Source organism: Ovis canadensis, chromosome 7 (genome assembly GCF_042477335.2).
Source record: "Ovis canadensis isolate MfBH-ARS-UI-01 breed Bighorn chromosome 7, ARS-UI_OviCan_v2, whole genome shotgun sequence".
Classification (NCBI taxonomy): domain Eukaryota; kingdom Metazoa; phylum Chordata; class Mammalia; order Artiodactyla; family Bovidae; genus Ovis; species Ovis canadensis.
Window position 1 is genome coordinate 66,354,231 of NC_091251.1, and position 20,888 is coordinate 66,375,118.

At 36.7% G+C, this 20,888-nt stretch overlaps 1 protein-coding gene across 2 annotated transcripts in view; it reads right to left on the reverse strand.

Annotated features, from left to right (window-relative positions):
• Nucleotides 1–20,888, reverse strand: part of UNC13C (unc-13 homolog C) — a 701,596-nt gene that overhangs the window by 313,341 nt on the left and 367,367 nt on the right. The gene's annotated exons all lie outside the window — the stretch shown is intronic.

The following is a 20,888-nucleotide window of genomic DNA, read 5'->3' on the forward strand; positions in this document are numbered from 1 at the left end:
CCAAGTCTTTAGTTTGGATGACTAGGTGAATGATGCTTCTGCCAAGTGAGCCTAGAGCTAGAAAGAAGAAAGGGAATTAAGGTGGGGATTATGCATTCAGTTGAGTTTAAGGCACCTGTAGAGCTTTCACGTAAGAACGTCCACCAGGTTTTTGGAGACCTGGGCTGAATACTTCAATCTGGGGCTCACTTCAAAACCATGAGAATGGATAAGGTTATCCAGGGAAATCAAGTAGAATGAACAGTGTCAGGAAATGGAACCTGGGAAATACCAACATATAGTGAACCCTGGAGATTAGTAGTGAACCCAGAGAATAGTATACCCTGGAGATTAAATAGGAAGAAAAATAAGTCAATTCTAGGGCTGAGATAAAATTTAAAATGATAGGTTAAAGGAAAGTTAGGCCAGTGGAATTAGGGAACCCATGGAATAGGAGATTTGAAGGGTTAAGGATGACTGATGCTGATAGGTGCATTGAAAGAGCCTTTGGTTCAGTTCAGTCACTCAGTCGTGTCTGACTCTTTGCTAAGAATCTAAAATAACTATTGGACTTGACAAACAAACATCGTGTGACTGTAACAAAATCAATGTTAGTGGAGTGACTGGGGGTTGCATCAATAGGAAAGAGGATGGAAAGTGAGAAAGTAGCAGAAAATGATCAAGGAAAAATGGATCGAGACCATATTTTGTTGATCTTTAGCTAAGGAGTTTATGGAGTTGGCTGAAATTCCTGCAGCGGGAAGTGATACCATCAGGTGACTCTGGGAAGATGACTCTGAAGTGTAAAGATGGATTCAAAAGAGTAGGTATTGGAAGCAGAAAAACAACGTAGGGGATGTAGAAGCAAAAAATGACCTTTCTTCCCTGAATTCAATATGACTAAGCACTTCACATACCATAGTCAGAAGGAACAAAATATTTTGCACCTTGAGATAATCTAAAAATCACAGAATCACACTGTTTCTTATCTCCCAAATGTAAAAACCTCAAATATTTCTCTAAAATCTGAATTTCCTAACAAAACAACTGTGAACTGGAGTTTAGCCATGATATATCTGAAAATGTATAGTGACCTCTGGAAGTATGGATACCAGGTGGAAAGCTGCTGTTTCTGCCAAGAATAGCACAAGAACACCATGTAAACCAGGTAGCCATAGGAATGCTATGTTTGTTTTGTTTTTCCAGTGCTTCTAAAGTCTCATTCCCCCTCTGTACTTGTTGTAATCAAATAGATTTTCCTTTTCTGATTTTTTTTCTCCCTAAGGTCACAGAGCAAGTAAGATAATTAAGGATTAGAGTTCAGGCAATGCAAGTTCAGAAGCATCTCTCTTAACCACCAGGGTGACCTCTTAATTTATTCTCCCTCTCTAATATTATATATTATATATTGTGTATGTATCTGTTGCTTCCAGAACACTTAGTTGTCATTTCATCCAGCTCACCTCTAGCATAGTGTTTTCTTGTACACAGGAGTTGGTCATTAAATGTTTAATGAAACCAGTTGAAAGCAGTATGAGTTACCGGTATTTAAGGAGAGTTAGAGTATAGGATGTGTGCTTGGTTACTCTGAGTATGACAGTTTATTACAACATCCAACTGATCCGTGAACACTGAGTGGAAGTGCATAGCAGTTAATGCCATAATGATCACAACTCTGAAGGTGAATTGTATTCTGCTTATAATTGGTACCCTGAGAACAGTATTTTAAATTTTCCTGAGCATCAGGCATGCATTCATCTTAGTGACCTGACAGAAATATTTTACCTCCTGATTCAAATGTAACTGAGATGATTTGTGGGGTATGATGAGAGGTAGCCAGCTGTACATGATCTATTCTGATCTCCTGTAGAAATAGCCACAAACCCCAAAAAAGGATGTGAAATCATACCAGTGCTACAAATCAGGTGTGGCAATCAAAGCTCTTCCTATATCTGGGAGGGATTTTGCCTAAGCTTACAGCAGTTGAATAGACTGAGAGATATTCAGTGAGTAACTAGTGGCTAAACTCTTAAACTGTTAACCTGACTAAGGAAGAAATGGGAGGGTATTTCTAGGAACCATACACTGTTACAACCCCCACATCAGAAATGTGAGCCCTAGGCTGCTGGCCAGCAAGGCTGCTATTCACTTTCCTATTCCATGGTGAATGGCCTCCCAGGGCAGTGAAGCTGACTCTTGTTTCCCACACCTTCTCAGTCTATACCATTAAAGAGTACACAACTCCCAAGACTGCAACACAGCCTGCACAACAGGGGACGGGCAATGAGATTTGAAGCTACTTAGAAGAAAGGGCTGGAAAAACACGGAGAATAGTATACCCTGGAGATTAAATACAGCCTTTGATGTTATGCTCTAGCAAGACAAGAATTCACAGGTTGTTTACATTATCCAGAAAAGGCATCTGGCTCTTCCACAGAGCCCACCAATAGGAGCACGTAAAAATCTTTGCTCAATCTAAAAGCACATGGCATTTGAATAAAGTCATAGCACAGAGGGAACATTTTTGAAAAATCACTTACCATTATAGGATCTGCAAGTGAATACTGGTAACACCCTGGTGGTTTACAAATATGGATTTGGAGTCAAAGGATCCCGTAAGTTGCCAAACAAGCAGGATGCAAACATCCATGCATGTTATTATCGCAACATACACATGTGAGCACACACACTTAAACAGCAAAAATAACTAAGAACTTGGTAGGAAATACTGTTAACTAAAATGGTCAAAATGTTGTCTCTGGGTGGTGCTACATATTTTTTGTAATTAAAAAACATATCTTTTGTTTTTAGAAACACTTTACCATTAGCATGTTTTATTGCCCTAACTGGAAAAATATAATACATACATATTTTAAATGTTAATTCAACTTTTGCTCTATTGTTGATTTTTATAAGTCTTTATGTAACTTTTAGCACAAGCTGGAATCAAGATTGCCGGGAGAAATATCAATAACCTCAGATATGCAGATGACACTACCCTTATGGCAGAAAGTGAAGAGGAGCTAAAAAGCCTCTTGATGAAAGTGAAAGAGGAGAGTGAAAAAGTTGGCTTAAAGCTCAACATTCAGAAAACGAAGATCATGGCATCTGGTCCCATCATTTCATGGGAAATAGATGGGGAAACAGTAGAAACAGTGTCAGACTTTATTTTGGGGGGCTCCAAAATCACTGCAGATGGTGACTGCAGCCATGAAATTAAAAGATACTTACTCCTTGGAAGAAAAGTTATGACCGACCTAGACAGCATATTCAAGAGCAGAGACATTACTTTGCCGACTAAGGTCCGTCTAGTCAAGGCTATAGTTTTTCCTGTGGTCATGTATGGATGTGAGAGTTGGACTGTGAAGAAGGCTGAGTGCCCAAGAATTGATGCTTCTGAACTGTAGTGCTGGAGAAGACTCTTGAGAGTCTCTTGGACTGCAAGGAGATCCAACCAGTCCATTCTGAAGGAGATCAACCCTGGGATTTCTTTGGAAGGAATGATGCTAAAGCTGAAGCTCCAGTACTTTGGCCACCTCATGCGAAGAGTTGACTCATTGGAAAAGACTCTGATGCCGGGAGGGATTGGGGGCAGGAGGAGAAGGGGACGACCCAGGATGAGATGGCTGGATGGCATCACGGACTCAATGGACGTGAGTCTGAGTGAACTCCGGGAGATGGTGATGGACAGGGAGGCCTGGCGTGCTGCGATTCATGGGGTCACAAAGAGTCAGACACGACTGAGCGACTGAACTGAACTGAACTTTTAGCACCAATAAGAAACAAAGTAATACAACTCCTTTTAAATTTTGTTTGACTAAGCTTAACTTTTCTTTATATTTTTCTTTTTTTAATAAAAGAGTAAAACTTTTCAAGTATACAATGTAAAACTGCATAACCTATATTATACTTTACAGTATCATTAAATAAGGTTTTTATGGATGAAGTTAAACAAATCATCCATAAAACAATCTTTTGTTTCAAAATGTAGCATAGACCTAATTTCTGATTGAGTAAATGCAAAAAAATACTATAAAATTACTAAGAAATAGAAGTCAGTTTTATAATAAAATATATTACTTGGAGAACAGGATTCACACACACAGTACCATGTATAATAATATAGATAACTAATAAGGACCTACTGTATAGCACAGTGAACTGTACTCAGTACTTGGAAAAGAATCTAAAAAAGAGTAGATGTATGGCTATGAATAACAGATTCACTTTGCTGTACACCTGAAATTAACATCATTGTAAATTGTACCCCAATAAAAATTAAAAATATCAAGAATTAATTTTAAAGATAGTAATAAAATGATGTCTCATAACTTTGAATGGAAAATATAGGGATGAAAATGGTAAAGATGTGAAAAATCAAAGGGCAAAGAGGAAAAGTTAACATTTCACTAAATAATACTGTTCATCCTGTTAGATTTTTATACCAGTTTCAATATCAAATTAGCATTACTATGGTGCTCTTCTTGTCAGTTGGTTAAAATTACAAACAACAAAATTTTTGTTGTTTGTTATACAGAAAATAGATCAAAGTCATAAATATGACCCTCCTAAATTTGATCAGAATTTCATTGAACATGTCTCAATATACCCAACAATTAAAGATACAACACTTAAAAAGAAGTTGTCACCTTTTGGAATTTATATTAAAATGTTCTTCAGAACTAGTGACTCAGGAATTAAACAATCAGTTGGAATACCAGGATTAAAAGTTTGAGCATTTGATATTAACTAAAAATGAAATGCTGACACTGAAACCCAGAAAGAGAATTTCCAAGTCACTCTAAGAAATATAATATTTTACCTAGCTGGTAAAAATACCTGTACTTCTTTAGAAACTATGACTATGAGTACAGTAAGTTAAACACAGTAGCTGTTGGTATCAAAACAATAATCTATCCTGAACTTCCGTTTTCACCTTCAGTTTTAACCCTAATTGATAAATGGTTAGGAGCCAATATCATATAGGTAGTAGTATGCATCAAAGTATAATTTTTAGATGAGCAAAAGACAAAAATAAAAAAGAGATGAACTTCAAAGAAGTAAAGATATTCATTAGGGTAATGGCTACCTTTCTAAGAAATCTTGCAGGAATAGTCAACAAAAAGCTTTTTATTTTTTTTCGGTATGTGGAGGAAAGTGGTTGGGCTAGGGAGGGATAATCAGTGGCCAATTAAGAGTTATAGGTACCATGGTGTAGAGATGATTCATTCTAAACCTAGTTCAGGCTGTGACCTCAGAAAAGTAACTTTCTCACTTGTAGATTCAGTCAATCCATCTGTAAAATCAAAAGGCTATGAGAAGATCTAATTCTTACAGTCTCTAATGTGCTATGAATCTCTGAATACAGAGAACACATCCAGCCAAGTCATACACATTATTTTCCCTACCAACAACATTTGATTCATCAGCACGAATGGATAGTTGAGATGGCCAGGAAGTAGGGGACAGGGGAGTTATACTGGGGCATCCTTTGCACTTGGAGAGTTTTCAGCTAACAGACTTCTACATGGTCTTCAATTTGGCAGTATTTGCCTCTCAGTTTGTGTGTGCCCATTCTTTATGCAGGGTTACTGACAAGGCAAACTTTCTTGCCTCTAATCATTGCCAAGTCTATGCCTCAACCACTAATGCCAAAGAAGTTGAGGTTGAATGGTTCTATGAAGACCTACAAGGTCTTCTAGGACTAATGCCAAAAGAAAAGAAAGAGATGTCCTTTTCATCATAGGGGATTGGAATGCAAAAGTAGGAAGTCAAGAGATACCTGGAAGAACAAGCAGTTTGGCCTTGGATTTCAGAATGAAGCAGGGCAAAGATTAACAGAGTTGTGCCAAGAGAATGCACTGGTCAGAGCAAACACCCTCTTCCAATAACATAAGAGATGACTGCACACATGGACATCACCAGATGGTCAATATTGAAATCAGACTGATGATATTCTTTACAAAGATGGAAAAGTTCCATATATTCAGCAAAAACAAGATGGGGAGCTGATGGTGGTTTAAATCATGAGGTCCTTATTGCAAAATTCAGAATTAAATTGAAGAAAGTAGGGAAAACCACTAGGCTATTCAAGTATGACCTAAATCAAATCCCTCATATAGTGCAGGTGAAAAATAGATTCAAGAGATTCGATCTTACAGACAGAGTGCCTGAAGAACTATGGATGGAGATTCATAACATTGTATAAGAGGCAGTGATCAAAAACATCCCCAAGAAGAAGAAATGAAACAAGGCAAAATGGTTGTCTGAGGAGGCCTTACAAAGAGCTGAGAAAAGAAGAGAAGCAAAAGGCAAAGGAGAAAATGAAATATATACCCAGCTGAATGCAGAGTTCCAAAGAATAGCAAGGAGAGATAAGAAAACCTTTTTATGTGAACAATGCAATGAAATAAAGGAAAACAATAGAATGGGAAAGACTATAAATCTCTTTAAGAAAATTAGAGATATCAAGGGAGCATTTCATGAAAAAAAAGGGCACAATAAAGGACAGAAATGGTATGGACCTAACGGAAGCAGGAGATATTAAGAAGAGGTAGCAAGAATACACAGAAGAACTGTACATAAAAGGTCTTAATGACCTGGATAACCAAAATGGCGTGATCACTCATCTAGAGCCAGACATCTTTGAGTGTGAAGTCAAATGGGCCTTAGGAAGGACTACTAAGAACAAAGCTAGTGAAAGTGATGGAATTCCAGCTGAGTCATTTCAAATCCTAAATGGTGATGCTGTTAAAGTGTTGCACTCAATATGCCAGCCAATTTAGAAAACTCAGCAATGGCCACAGGACTGGAAAAGGTCAGTTTTCATTCCAATCTCAAAGATAGCAATGCAAAAGAACATTCAAACTACTGTACAACTGTGCTCATTTCACATGTTAGCAAGATAAAGCTCAAAATCCTCCAAGCTAGGCTTCAAAAGTATGTGAACTGAGAATTTCCAGATGTACAGCCTGAATTAAGAAAAGGCAGAGGAACCTGGGATCAAATTGCCATCATCTCTTGGATCATAGAAAAAAGAGGGGAATTCCAGAAAAAAAAAAAAAAACTACTTTATTGACTACACTAAAGCCCTTTGACTGTGTGGATCATAACAAACGGGAAAATTAACCAAAAGCTGGGAATACCAGATCACCTTACTTGGCTCCTGAGAAATCTGTATGCAGGTCAGGAAGCAACAGTTATAACTGCATATGGAACAATGGATTGGTTCAAAACTGGGAGAGGAATAGGTTAAGGCTGTATATTGTCACCCTGCTTATTTAACTTACATGCAGAGTACATCATGTGAAATGCCGGGCTGGATGAAGCACAAGCTGGAGTCAAGATTTCTGGGAGAAATAGCAATAATCTCAGATATGCAGATGACATCACCCTAATGCCTGAAAGCAAAAATTTTGTAACTAAAGAACCTCTTGATAAAGGTGAAAGAGGAGAGTGAAAAAACTGGCTTTAAACTTGACATTCAGAAAACTAAGATCATTGCATCAGGTCCCATCACTTCATGGCAAATAGATGGGGGAAAATGGAAACAGGGATAGACTTTATTTTTGTGGGCTCCAAAATCACTGCAGATGGTGACTGCAGCCATGAAATAAAAAGACGCTTGCTTCTTGGAAGAAAAGCTATGACCAACCTAGACAGCATATTAAAAAGCAGAGGCATTATTTTGCCTACAAAGGTCCCTTTTGTCAAAGCCATGGTTTTTCCAGTAGTCATGTATGGCTGTAAGGGTTGAACCATCAAGAAGACAGAGTGCCAAAGTTGATACTTTTGAAATGTGGTGTTGGAGAAGATTCTTGCGAGTCCATTGGACAGCAAGGAAATCAAACCAGTCAACCCTAAAGGAAATCAGTCCTGAACATTCATTGGAAGGACTAAAACTGAAGCTCCAATACTTTGGCCACCTGATTTGAAGAGCCGACTCAAGACCTTGATGCTGGGAATGACTGAAGGCAGGAGAAGGAGGAGATGACAGAGGATGAGATGGTTCGATAGTATCACTGACTCAATGGACATTAGTTTGAGCAAACTCAGGGAGATAGTGAAGGACAGGGAAGCCTGGTGTGCTGCAGGCCATGGGGTCCCAAAGAATCAGACAACTGAGTGATGGAACAACCACCACCATTGCCTTGAAAATCATTTCCTTTTAAGGCGGTGATTCTAATACTACATAAATTATTTCCAGGGGGAGGAGGAAGAGCGGGAACAGGATTATAGGCACAATTAGCAATTTAAAATGACAGTATGAACAGTGCTGCGATGAACATTGGGGAACATGTGTATACCTGTGGCGGATTCATGTTGATGTATGGCAAAATGAATACAATAAAATAATTAACCTCTAATTAAAATAAATAAATTTATATTAAAAAAATAAAAAATAAATAAAATAAAATGACAGTATATCTCTACAGCAAACCACTCCCTCAAACAGCCCACCTTCAAATAATATAGGTCAAAATTACTACTGAGTAATATCTCAAAATGTTTAACATTTCTCCAGGAAGACATGATTTAGAAACAATGGATTAATAATGCTAAAATTTGAATCAGTTCTGATGAGATGGATGAAACTGGAGCCGATTATACAGAGTGAAGTAAGCCAGAAAGAAAAACACCAATACAGTATACTAACACATATATATGGAATTTAGGAAGATGGCAATGACGACCCTGTATGCAAGACAGGGAAAGAGACACAGATGTGTATAACGGACTTTTGGACTCAGAGGGAGAGGGAGAGGGTGGGATGATTTGGGAGAATGACATTCTAACATGTATACAATCATGTGAATTGAATCGCCAGTCTATGTCTGACGCAGGATGCAGCATGCTTGGGGCTGGTGCATGGGGATGACCCAGAAAGATGTTATGGGGAGGGAGGTGGGAGGGGGGTTCATGTTTGGGAATGCATTTAAGAATTAAATATTTTAAAATTTAAAAAATAAAAAACTAAAATTAAAAAAAAAAAAAAAAAAAGACTTCACTGCTTTTGTAAGAAAATGGGTTTAGTGTCAAACCAATTTAACAAATGGAATTTCAATGCTGTGGGGAAAGTTAAAAGTCGCAAACTCCAAAACGATGCTTAAATTGCTTATAATGAGAGAGTTACTGGTATTTTTCCAGTTGACACAACTGTTACAACACTATCAACCATTCAAAATACTATTGAGAAAATATTAGGAAATTGTTGTTGTTTACTTGCTAAATCATGTGCAACCCTTTTGCAACCTCTTGGATTTGTAACAGTTGGTCGCTGTTTCCTTCTCCAGGGGATCTTCCTGACAGGGATTTCAAATAGTAAATCTGGATTCAGCTCACTTGCTATTGTTTTGATGAAAATAAGACAATCATCTAACTCACCTGTCTTTTTATTGACAACTGTCCTTAATCACAGGCTTACTTGTTGACTCAGCAGTAAAGAAACTGCCTGTGATGCATTAGACCAGAGCTTGATCCCTGGGTCCCGAAGATGCCCTGGAGGAGGGAATGGCAACCACTGCAGTATTCTTGCCTGGGAAATCTGATAGACAAACAAGCCTGGTGGGCTACAGTCCATAGGGTCTCAAAGAGTCAGACATGACTGAGTATGGACAAGGAGCATAGCATAGTCCCTAATCACACCCATCTTATGGATTCAAAGAATGGGAAATGCTTTTGATAGAAAAGATTGAAAAATCAATTATGAAAATTAGAGCAGAATGATTGGAAAGAAGCACCAAAATGCAGTGATTCTTATAGTCTTTGAAGAGATTTCAGAGGAGCAATATAAGACAAAAGGAATAGACAAAAGACAGACAAAAGGAAGTGTGTATCAGTCACTTAGTCACGTCCCACTCTTTGTGACTCTATGGACTGTAGTCTGCCAGCTCCCCTAGCCATGGAATTCTCCAAGGATGAATACTGGTGTGGGTTGCCATTTCCTTCTCCAGGGGATTTTCCCAACCCAGGGATTGAATCCAAGTCTCCTGCATTGTAGGCAGATTGTTTACCATCTGAGGTACCAGGGAAGATGAAAGGAAAGACTACCTATATTCCTAATGTTAGAAATACACTGAAATACACTAAAATAATATTCATGGGCTCCCAGGTGGTGCTAGTGGTAAAGAACCTTCCTGCCAATCCAGGAGATGTAAGAGATGTGGGTTTGATTCATGGGTTAGGAAGATTCCCTGGAGGAGGGCATGGCAACAACCCACTCCAGTATTTTTGTGTGGAGAATCTCAGAGAGAGAGAAGCCTGGTGTGCTATAGTCCATAAGGTTGCAAAAAGTCAGACACAACTGAAGCAACTTAGCATGCATGCAAAATAATACCTATCACATTTGCTCTTAAAAATTCAGACTAGCATGCATTTCAATGATTTTACTCATCATTATCAGTAATGAGGAGCTCAAACCTTTAAAGATCACTTCTCCTTTGGCCAAAAGCATCATAGCTTTTCATAAATAGTATGGATTGCTTGAGCTCAATTATGGACAGTTTGAGTACCAGGCCAGTGGGGAGGGACAGGAAAGTATGAAATGCATACGGTTTAGAGGAATGATGGAAGTTGAAGAGTAAGTAAGCATGACAGCCTCATGCTGCCTGCCTCTCAGCTTTATCCGAAACCTTTCCTCATCTGTGCCTGGAATGGTCCCTCCATGTGTACTCACTTGAAGCACACAATCATGCCTTCATTATACTGTCTTGTTATTAAGTAATTTATTCTTCCTCTTCTCCCTCACAGGGGATGAAGTGATATTGCCATATTTCCACTGTTCTGTACAGGTCTTTGCACTTAGATGCTCAGAGAGTGTATCAGATAATGAATTACATCTTCTGGAAAGTGGCTTCATGAGAAACTGGACCTTAATTTCTTGCTTGCTGATATATTCTCAGTGCCTAGAAAACTTTTGGCATATAATAGGCACTCAATAAATATTTTTTAAATGAATCGATGATTCAATTAAGCAGCACTCTCTTTAGAAAGCATGTATACTATCATGTAAGAATCGAATCACCAGTCTATGTCTGACGCAGGATACAGCATGCTTGGGGCTGGTGCATGGGGATGACCCAGAGAGATGTTATGGGGAGGGAGGTGGGAGGGGGGTTCATGTTTGGGAACGCATGTAAGAATTAAAGATCTTAAAATTATTTTAAAAAATAAGAAAAATAAAAAAGAAAGCAGGCTCATAGCTCAAACAGCTATAATAACTAGTGACTTTAAAGTAAAGTGTATCTCAACAGCTCTGGTCCAAATATGAATTAGATTAGGATGACCAGTACCAAAGTACAGGTTGTTTGTTAAGCATACTGAGATTTAAAAAAAAAAAAACCAAACTAATGCTTTTCTCTTATCAGTACTATAGAGGCATAACTATAATCTAATAGAATCTAAAATTTTGGGAGACATAATGGGTTTCATTTTAAAATAAATGAAAGGCTCAAATTAAACACTCAGTTAAAATGTATTTGTTTGACAGAAATCACCTCTAGAGGACAATTTATTCCTTAATGCTTGACATGAAATTCTCTTAATTGTGTTCAGGGGTGAACAGTTGGTCTGCCAGAACATTATTAAAAACATATGTTTGAATGAATAAATGAAAAAAAAATTCTAACACTCCCCAAATGATGAAAACAGGTTTTATGTCTAGCCTCATGCTAAACATGTGGAATAGCGTGCCCCTTTGAAAAAGGGAACAGACTCTCATTCTTACTGTCACAAATTGGAAAATTGCTTTTACGTTAGATGGATGGCTGCGTTTATCATGTGGGAACAAATCCTCCAGGTCCTTGATCAATCACTTGTCCAAATAGGAAATTTATAATCCCTTTCCTCCTTCTCATGAGTGCTCCAAAACAAAAGATAGACTTTTTTGCAACAAATAGGTCTAACACACTGTGCCCTGATAGCTACTGTTCTGTGGTAAAAGGAAAGAACATTTACAGTAAGCAGGAGGTACCTTGGAGGACTGGAAAGTTTGGTATTAATGTTCAGGTTATTTTCCAGCAAAATAGATTCAGGCTCCTTATTATGATGAGAAATATGTAAGAGGAAAATTTAATAATGTATAATCAGACTCTCTGACTTAATACATACTTCCTCTTTATTTGTTTGTGTTCCAAATCCATCTTCAAAGAAATGGGAGTATTCTTGAAAGAAACCAAACAAACTCTAATAAAAACAGTAAGACTATGAAGTTACCTGGGGATCTGACTAAACATAGAGGGTCTTTAAACAGCAAGAGAAAATGTGATTAAATTTTTTTGATCCAATGGTGTCTAGGGAAGTGCAGAGAATTAAGCAGTTTTATCCTTTCCAAAATGCATAAGTATCCTTACTATATAGAGAGGTCATATATTTTTTTCTTGAAGCTGAATTTCTTAATTTTGCGTTTTTAAAAATAAGAGGGTATTTTATGTTAATGTATGGAATCTAGAAAGATGGTACTGATGATTTCATATGCATGAGTTAATACACAATATTTGGCTTTCTCTTTCTGACTTACTTCACTGTGTATAACAGGCTCTAGGTACATCTACCTCATTAGGGGCTGACTCAAATGTGTTGGGTTTTTTTTTTTTTTTAATCTAAGTAATATGAGGACATTTTAAAGAGATGGCTCCCAAGTACATGAAAAAGTTGGTCGTGGCTTGAAAAACTGGCAAGAGGCTTTAAATATTTTTATATCTTAAAGGGAGAGAGGAAAAAAAATAGTAAGTTTTCTAAAATAAATGCTCTGAGGAAAGGGAAGGCAGGGGTATCTGAGGTTAGACTTTTTAGATTCTGTAAGAGCCAAGGTGAGGGGGAGACCCTGGGCCTAGAGGCATAAAGAAGCCTGTCTAAAGTTTTGTTAAGCCAAGAGAAATGTCATCTTGGTCAATCTTAAAAGAAACATTTAATAAATAAAAATATCAATATCAAATCAAATGTGTAACCATCAGTAGATATAATGTGCCACGTTTTGTTACTGTCAAAGTTCATTTGTCAATTTCTCCCACAAAAAGCAGGTATTCTTTTCCCTTATGTTTATCTACCTTACTCTTGCTCTTTTGATGAGAAGCTAGCAATTGGCAAAAGTACACAGTCAAACCCAGCTGATGGCTTTTGCTTTTAAAATAGAGCCGGATAATGGCCAGCACACACTGAGGAAAGAGACAGCAAGCATCCAAACCAAAACAGCACCCATGCCAAAAACAAATCCATACAAGCGACACAGTAATCTTTCCACATATAAATTGTCCTCCAAAACTACCATAGATAATTGTTTCCCTTAAACTCAGAAAGTAGAAGAAATATAAGCAAAATGAAGAAGTAGAAGAAACACTTCCAGTTAAAAGACCAAGAGAATTCCTCTGAAGGGGCAAACAGTGAAACAGACTTCTTCAATCTAATAGACACAGAGTTCAAAAGCAAGTAATGAAAATACTGAAGGAATTAAGAAAGGTTATTGACAGAAATGCAGATTGCTATAAAAAAGTAACTAGAAACTATAAGGAGGAGCCAAGAAAAGTTAGAAAATGCATTTGCCAAGATAAAAGCTGAGCTAAAGGTGATGAATAGCAAAATGAATAATGCAGAAAAAAGAATAGTGATACGGAAGACAGAATAATGGAAATTAGTCAATCAAAGCAGAAGACAGAAAACCATATAAAAAATAAAATGAAAACAATTTAAGAAATCAATAGGGTAATATAAAGCATGCCAATTTATACATAAGAGGGATTCCAGAAGAAGAAAGAGAAAAAGGAAGTAAAAGGTATTTGAAGTAATTAAAGTTGAAAACTTCCCAACCTAAAGAAGGAAACAAATATCCAGGTATAGAAAGCATAGAAAGTCCTAAACAAAATTAACCCAAACAAAATTAACCCAAATAACCCTATATCAAACTATATTATAAGAAAAATGGTAAAGTTAAAGATGAAAAGAGTATTCTAAAGGCAGCAAGAGAAAAACAGAGTGTTAATTAACAAGGGAACCCCCATAAGACTATCAGCTGATTTCTCTACAGAAACTCTGCAGGCTAGAAGGGAATGACAAAATATATTCAAAGTCTTGAAAGGAAAAAAATCTTCCACCCAGAATACTATACCCAGCATGATTATCATTTAGAATAGGAGAGAAAATAATTCCTCAGACAAGCAAAAACTAAAAGAATGCAGAAATACTATTAATAAACCTACCCTAAAAGAAATACTGAAAAGTCTTCTCTATGTAGAAAATTAGCAAGAAGGTATAGGATGGAGGAAATTATAAATAGAAATTGAGTAACTTAAATTAGCCAATATCCAGATTTAAGGGGGGGGGGGAACTATTGTGAAAACAAGGAACAGCAAAAGGATAAACATTAAGAAGTAAAAAAAAACAAACAAACATCAAAATCATAAAATGTGTAGAAGGAGAGAAATAAACTGAAAAAAAGTAGATTCTTTTTTCAGAATGTGTAAATTCCTCTTTTTTTTTTTTTTTTAGAATGTGAACCTACTATGTGACTCTCAGTCTAAACCAAACAGTTAGAGGAAGGGGCTGCATGCTCGTGCTCCATTGTGTTTGACTCTTTGCAACCCATGTACAGTAGCCCACCAGACTCCTCTGTCCATGGGATTTTTCAGGCAAGAATACTGGAGTGGGTTGTCATTTCCCTCCTTCTTGGGTCAGGAAGATCATGCCCCCTATGTCTCCTGCATTTGGCAGTGGAGTCTCTACCATAGTGCCACCTGGGTAGCCCAGGAAAGGGTTTGAACTCTTGTCTCCTGCATTGCAGGCAGATTCTTCACTGTCTGAGCTACCAAGGAAGCCACAGGAAGGGGTTAACATACTTATAAAGTAAAGCAACAAAAAAACTACACAAAAGATTCAAAAACCAAGAATAAAAGAACAAAGCATAAAGTAAAAGGAAATCACCAAACTACAAAAAGAAAAAGAAACAGAATCAACTGGAAATGGCAATAAATACAGATGTATCAATAATTATCTTAAATGTAAGCGGACTGAAAGCTCCAATCAAAAGATACAAAGATGCAGATTGGATGAAAAAAAAAAAAAACAGAAAATAACCAAGAGCATATAATATGCTATCTACAAGACATGGACCTCAGGGCAAAGACATACATAGACTGGAAGTAAGAGGATGGAAAAAGATATTTCATGCAAATAGAAATGACAAGAAAGCAGCCACTGCAATACTCATTTCAGACAAAATAGACTTTAAAACAAAGGCCATAGAAAAAGATAAAGGAGAACACTATATAGTGATTAAAGGATCAATATAAGAAGATTTTACATTGTCAATATATTTACACCTAATATAGGAGCACTCAAATACATAAAACAAATACTAATTGACATAAAGGGAGAAATTGATGGAAATACAATAATAGTAGAAGACTTTTAACACCCCACTCACACCTATGGACAGATCTTCTAGGCAGAAAGTCAATAAGGCACTGGAAATTTTAAGTGATACAACAGTTAGACTTGGCATTTTCAGGACATTACATCAGAAACAAAACAAAACAGAATATATACTCTTTCCAACTGTACATAGAACATTCTTTAGGACTGACTGCATTACTAGGGCATAAAACTAACCTCAACAAATTTAAGACTACAGGCACTCTTTCAAGAATATTCTCTGACCACAACAGCATGAAACTAGAAATCAACCATAGGAAAAGAAATGAGAAAAAAAAAAAAAAAGATTACGTGAAGTTTAAACAATATGCTGCTGAAAAACCAATGGGTCAATGAGGAAATAAAAGAGGAAATTTAAAAATACCTTGAGACAAATGACAGTGAAAATTCAACCATGCAAAATCTGGGATGCAGCAAAAGCAGAACTTACATGGAAGTCCATAGCAATATAGGCCTTCCTCAAAAAAAAAACCCACAAAAACTCAAATAAACAACCTAACCTACCTACTTACCACCTAAAAAAGTTGGAAAAAGAAGAACAAACAAAGCCTAAAGTCAGCAGAAGAAAGGAACTAATCAGGGAGGAAATAAAATATAGAGATTAAAAAAAAAAACAGAAAAAAAAATCAATAAAACCAAGAGCTGGTTCTTAGAAACAATAAACAAAATTAACAAACCTCTGGCCAGGCTCACCATGAAGACAAGAGACAGAATCCAAATAAAGTAAGTAAGAAACAAAAAAGAAGAAAACTCAATCAATACTGAAGAAATACAAAATATCCTAAGAGAATACTATGAACAATTATATGCAAACAAATCTGACAACCTAGAAGAAATGGGCAACTTTCAAGAAACATAACAGCTCACCGAAACTCAATCAGAAGAAACAGATCATCTGAACAGACCAATCATTAAAAATAAAATAGAATCTGTAAAAACAGAAAAAACTTCCTACAAACAAAAGATGGTTTATGAGAATTCTACCAAGCAGACAAAGAACTTATACTGATCCTTCTAAACCTCTTATAAAAGGTTGAAAAGAAGGGAATACTCTCAAAGAAGCCTATGAAGACCCCCATCATGCTGATCCCCAAACCAGACAAAGATACCACCAGAAAATACAATTCCAGGCCAATATCTCTGAACACTATATGCATGAAAATTCTAAATAAATAAATAAATAAATCAGCAAACCAAATTCAACACACAAAAAAGATTATACACCATGACCATCCCAAGTTCAAAAGAATGAGTCAACATGTACATGTCAATGTAATATATCATATTAAAAAGCAAAAGTCAAAACCCACATGATCATCTCAATATATTTAAAAAAATAAAAGTGACAAAATTCAGCATCCATTCATGATAGAAACTCCTACCGAAGTGGGTGTAGAGGGAACATATCTCAACACAATAAAAGCCATTTATGACAAACCCACAGCCAATATAACACTCAATAGTTGAAAGTTGAAAACCTTCATGCTAAAATCTGGAACAGGCCAAGGATACCCACTCTCACCTCTTCTATTCAACATAATTCTGAAAGACCTAGTCACAGAAATCAGACAAGAAACATACATAAAATGTAACCAGATTGCAAGGAACAGGTAAAATTGTCACTATATTCAGATAACATGACATTATATACAGAAAACCCAAGGAGTGCACACAACAACTACCAGATCTAATAAATGAATTCTGCAGAGTAGTACTACACAAGATAAACATCAGAAATCAGTTGCATTTCTTTACACTAACAAGGAAATATGAGAAAGGGAATGTAAAAAAAAAAAAACACCCAAAAACAAGCCTTTGAAAATTGCACCCCAAAATAAAATATGTAGGAATAAACATGACCATGGAGGTGAAAGACTTACAAGCTGAGAACATTAAAACATTATTACAGGGGGAAAAAAGAGGATTCAAAGAAATGGAAATATATCTCTTGCTCTTGGATTGAAAGAATTAATATTGTGAAAATGGCAATACCACCCAAAGCAATCTCCAGATTAATGCCATCACTATCAAAATACCCATGATATTTTTCACAGAACTGGAATAAATTACTCAAAAATGTATATGGAACTATAAGAGACACAGAATTTCCAAAGCAATCGTAATTAAAAAAAAAAAAAAAAGGAGGCATAACTCTTCTAGACTTCAGACAGTGCTACTAAGCCACAGTAATCAAATCAAAACAGTTTGGTGTTAGTACAAAAACAGACATACGGATCAATGGGAAAAAAAAACCAGAAATAAATAAACCCACACATATGTTCAATTTATTTTCAACAAAGGAGGAAAAAATATAAAACGGGAAAAAAGACAGTCTCTCACCACATCAAGTGGTGCTGGGAAAGTTGAACAGCTGCATGTAAATCAATGAGGTTAGAACACACCCTCATGCCATGCTCAAAAATAAACTCAAAATGGCTTAAAGGCAAACATAAGACATGACACCAAAAAACTTCTAGAAGGGAGCACAGGCAAAATATTCTCTGAGATAAACTGTACCATGTTTTCTTGGGTCAGTCTCCCAAGGCAATAGCAATAAAAACAAAAATAAATGAATGGGACCTAATTAAACTTACAAGCTTTCATGCAGCAAAGGAGATCATATAAAAAAATGAAAAGACAACCTATGGAATGGGAGAAAATATTTGCAAATGATGCAAGCAACAAGGGCTTAATCTACAAAATATACAACTGATACTGTACGTAGCTCATACAACATAACAAAAAAGAACACTCAATGGAAAAATGGGCAAAAGACCTTAGTAGACATTTTGCCAAAGAAGACATACAAATAGCTATTAGGCACATGAAAAGATGCTCAAAATTACTAATTTTTAGAGAAATGAAAATCAAAACTACAATGAAGTACCACTTCACACCATTCAGAATGGCCATCATTAAGATTTATGGATAACAAATGTTGGAGAGAGCATGGAGAATATGGAACTTGCCTACACTGTTGGTGGGCATATAAATTGGTATAGTTACTATAAGAAACAGTATAGAAGCTCTTCAGAAAATCAAAGTTATAAATTGCTATATGATCCAACAGTTCTACACCCAGAAATATACGCAGACAAAACTACAATTCACAAAGGATCCCTATATTTATAGCAGTAATATTTACAATAGCTAAGGCTGGAAGAAGCACAAGCTGAAATCAAGATTGCCAGGAGAAATATCAATAACCTCAGATATGCAGATGACACCACCTTTATGGCAGAAAGTGAAGAGGAACTAAAAAGCCTCTTGATGAAAGTGAAAGTGGAGAGTGAAAAAGTTGGCTTAAGGCTCAACATTCAGAAAATGAAGATCATGGCATCCAGTCCCATCACTTCATGGGAAATAGATGGAGAAACAGTGGAAACAGTGTCAGACTTTATTTTGGGGGGCTCCAAAATCACTGCAGATGGTGATAGCAGCCATGAAATTAAAAGACACTTACTCCTTGGAAGAAAAGTTATTACCAACCTACATAGCATATTGAAAAGCAGAAACATTACTTTGTCAACAAAGTCTGTCTAGTCAAGGCTATGGTTTTTCCAGTGGGCACGTATGGATGTGAGAGTTGGACTGTGAAGAAAGCTGAGTGCCGAAGAATTGATGCTTTTGAACTGTGGTGTTGGAGAAGACTCTTGAGAGTCCCTTGGACTGCAAGGAGTTTCAACCAGTCCATTCTAAAGAAGATCAGCCCTGGGATTTCTTTGGAAGGAATGATGCTAAAGCTGAAATTCCAGTACTTTGGACACCTCATGCGAAGAGTTGAGTCATTGGAAAAGACTCTGATGCTGGGAGGGATTGGGGGCAGGAGGAGAAGGGGATGACAGAGGATGAGATGGCTGGATGGCATCACCGACTCGATGGACATGAGTTTGAGTGAATTCCGGGAGATGGTGATGGACAGGGAGGCCTGGCATGCTGTGATTCATGGGGTCGCAAAGAGTCAGACACGACTGAGCGACTGAACTGAACTGAAGACATAAAAACAACTTAAATGTCCATCAACAGACGAATGGGTAAAGAAGATGTAGTACATATATACAATGGAATACTAAAAAAGAATGAAATAATGCCATTTACAGCAACATGGACGCCACTAGAGATGATCATCCTAAGGGAAGTCACAAATAAACAGCCAAATACCATATGATATCACTTATATTTTGAATATAAAATATGGCACAAATGAACCTATCTACCAAACAGAAACACACTCTCATAGAAAACAGGCTTGTAATTACCAAAGGAGAGAGGGAGAGGGATGAACTGGGAGTTTGGGTTAGTAGAAACAGACTATCACAGAATGGATAAAGAACAAGGTCCTGCTGTGTAGCACAGGGAACTATATCCAATCTTGGATAAACCATACTGGAAAAGAGTATTTTTTAAATGTTTACATGTGTATTACTGACTGGATGGGAAAAAAAAAAACTTTGCCAGAGAGTAAAAATTAGCTTAACATTGTAAACCAACTATACTTCAAATGAAAGAAAAAAAGAATTGAGTTCCCTATCACTGCAGGTGAGCAAACAAAGAAATGATGACAACCAGTAAGGGATGCAGAAAGTTTCCTGATTCAGAGAGGGATTCAATCGGTTGACCCCTAAGTACTTTTCATGCCTAAAAATCTATAAGCTTTTGATATTTAGCACTAGGACATTCTATAAACTGAAAAAGCATACACTATCAGAAAGTTTTAAAAAATTATTCTTATATGATGTTCTAGAAATATGACTGTGCATTAAATTCTATGAGCAATAAACCTTGAAGATTTAATATGAAAGAACAGTCCTTTTATATATGTATGTGTGTGTGTGTGTGTATGTACGCACACACACATGCACATGCTATGTCACTTCAGTCACGTCTGACTCTTTGCGACCCAGTGGACTGACCCCACCCAGACCCTCTGTCCACAGAATTCTCTAGGCAAGAATACTGGAGCGGTTTCTGTGCCTTCCTCCAGGGGATCTTCTCAACTCAGGAAACGAACCCATGTCTCCTGCAACTCCTGCATTACAGGATATTTACCGAAGCCCTATATATACATATATATAAATAGTTTACATATTATATATGGTTTATATATGAACAAAATGCACTTATAAACTTAGACTAGGTTTCAAAAGTTAACTCTAGACAAGCAATAATTCAATTTTAAATTGTTACTGAAACTCATTAAAGGGTGTATGTCTGTATGGATCACTTTTAAAGGACCTTATTTACTGTAGTGTTTGGGTTAACAAAATTAGCAGCACTGAAATAAATACAGGGAGGGAGGATATAATCTAAAGTTAGGGTTAAGACACCATAATGACTTTAGAAGTGTTTGTGATATTAAACAGCTTTGTAACCTTGCACAACACATTTTAATCATCAGGCTCTAGTTTTCTCAAATATCAAATAAGGCTATGGTTCTCAGACTTTAGAGTACATGAGAACCACTTGTTGGGCATATTAAAAAGTTT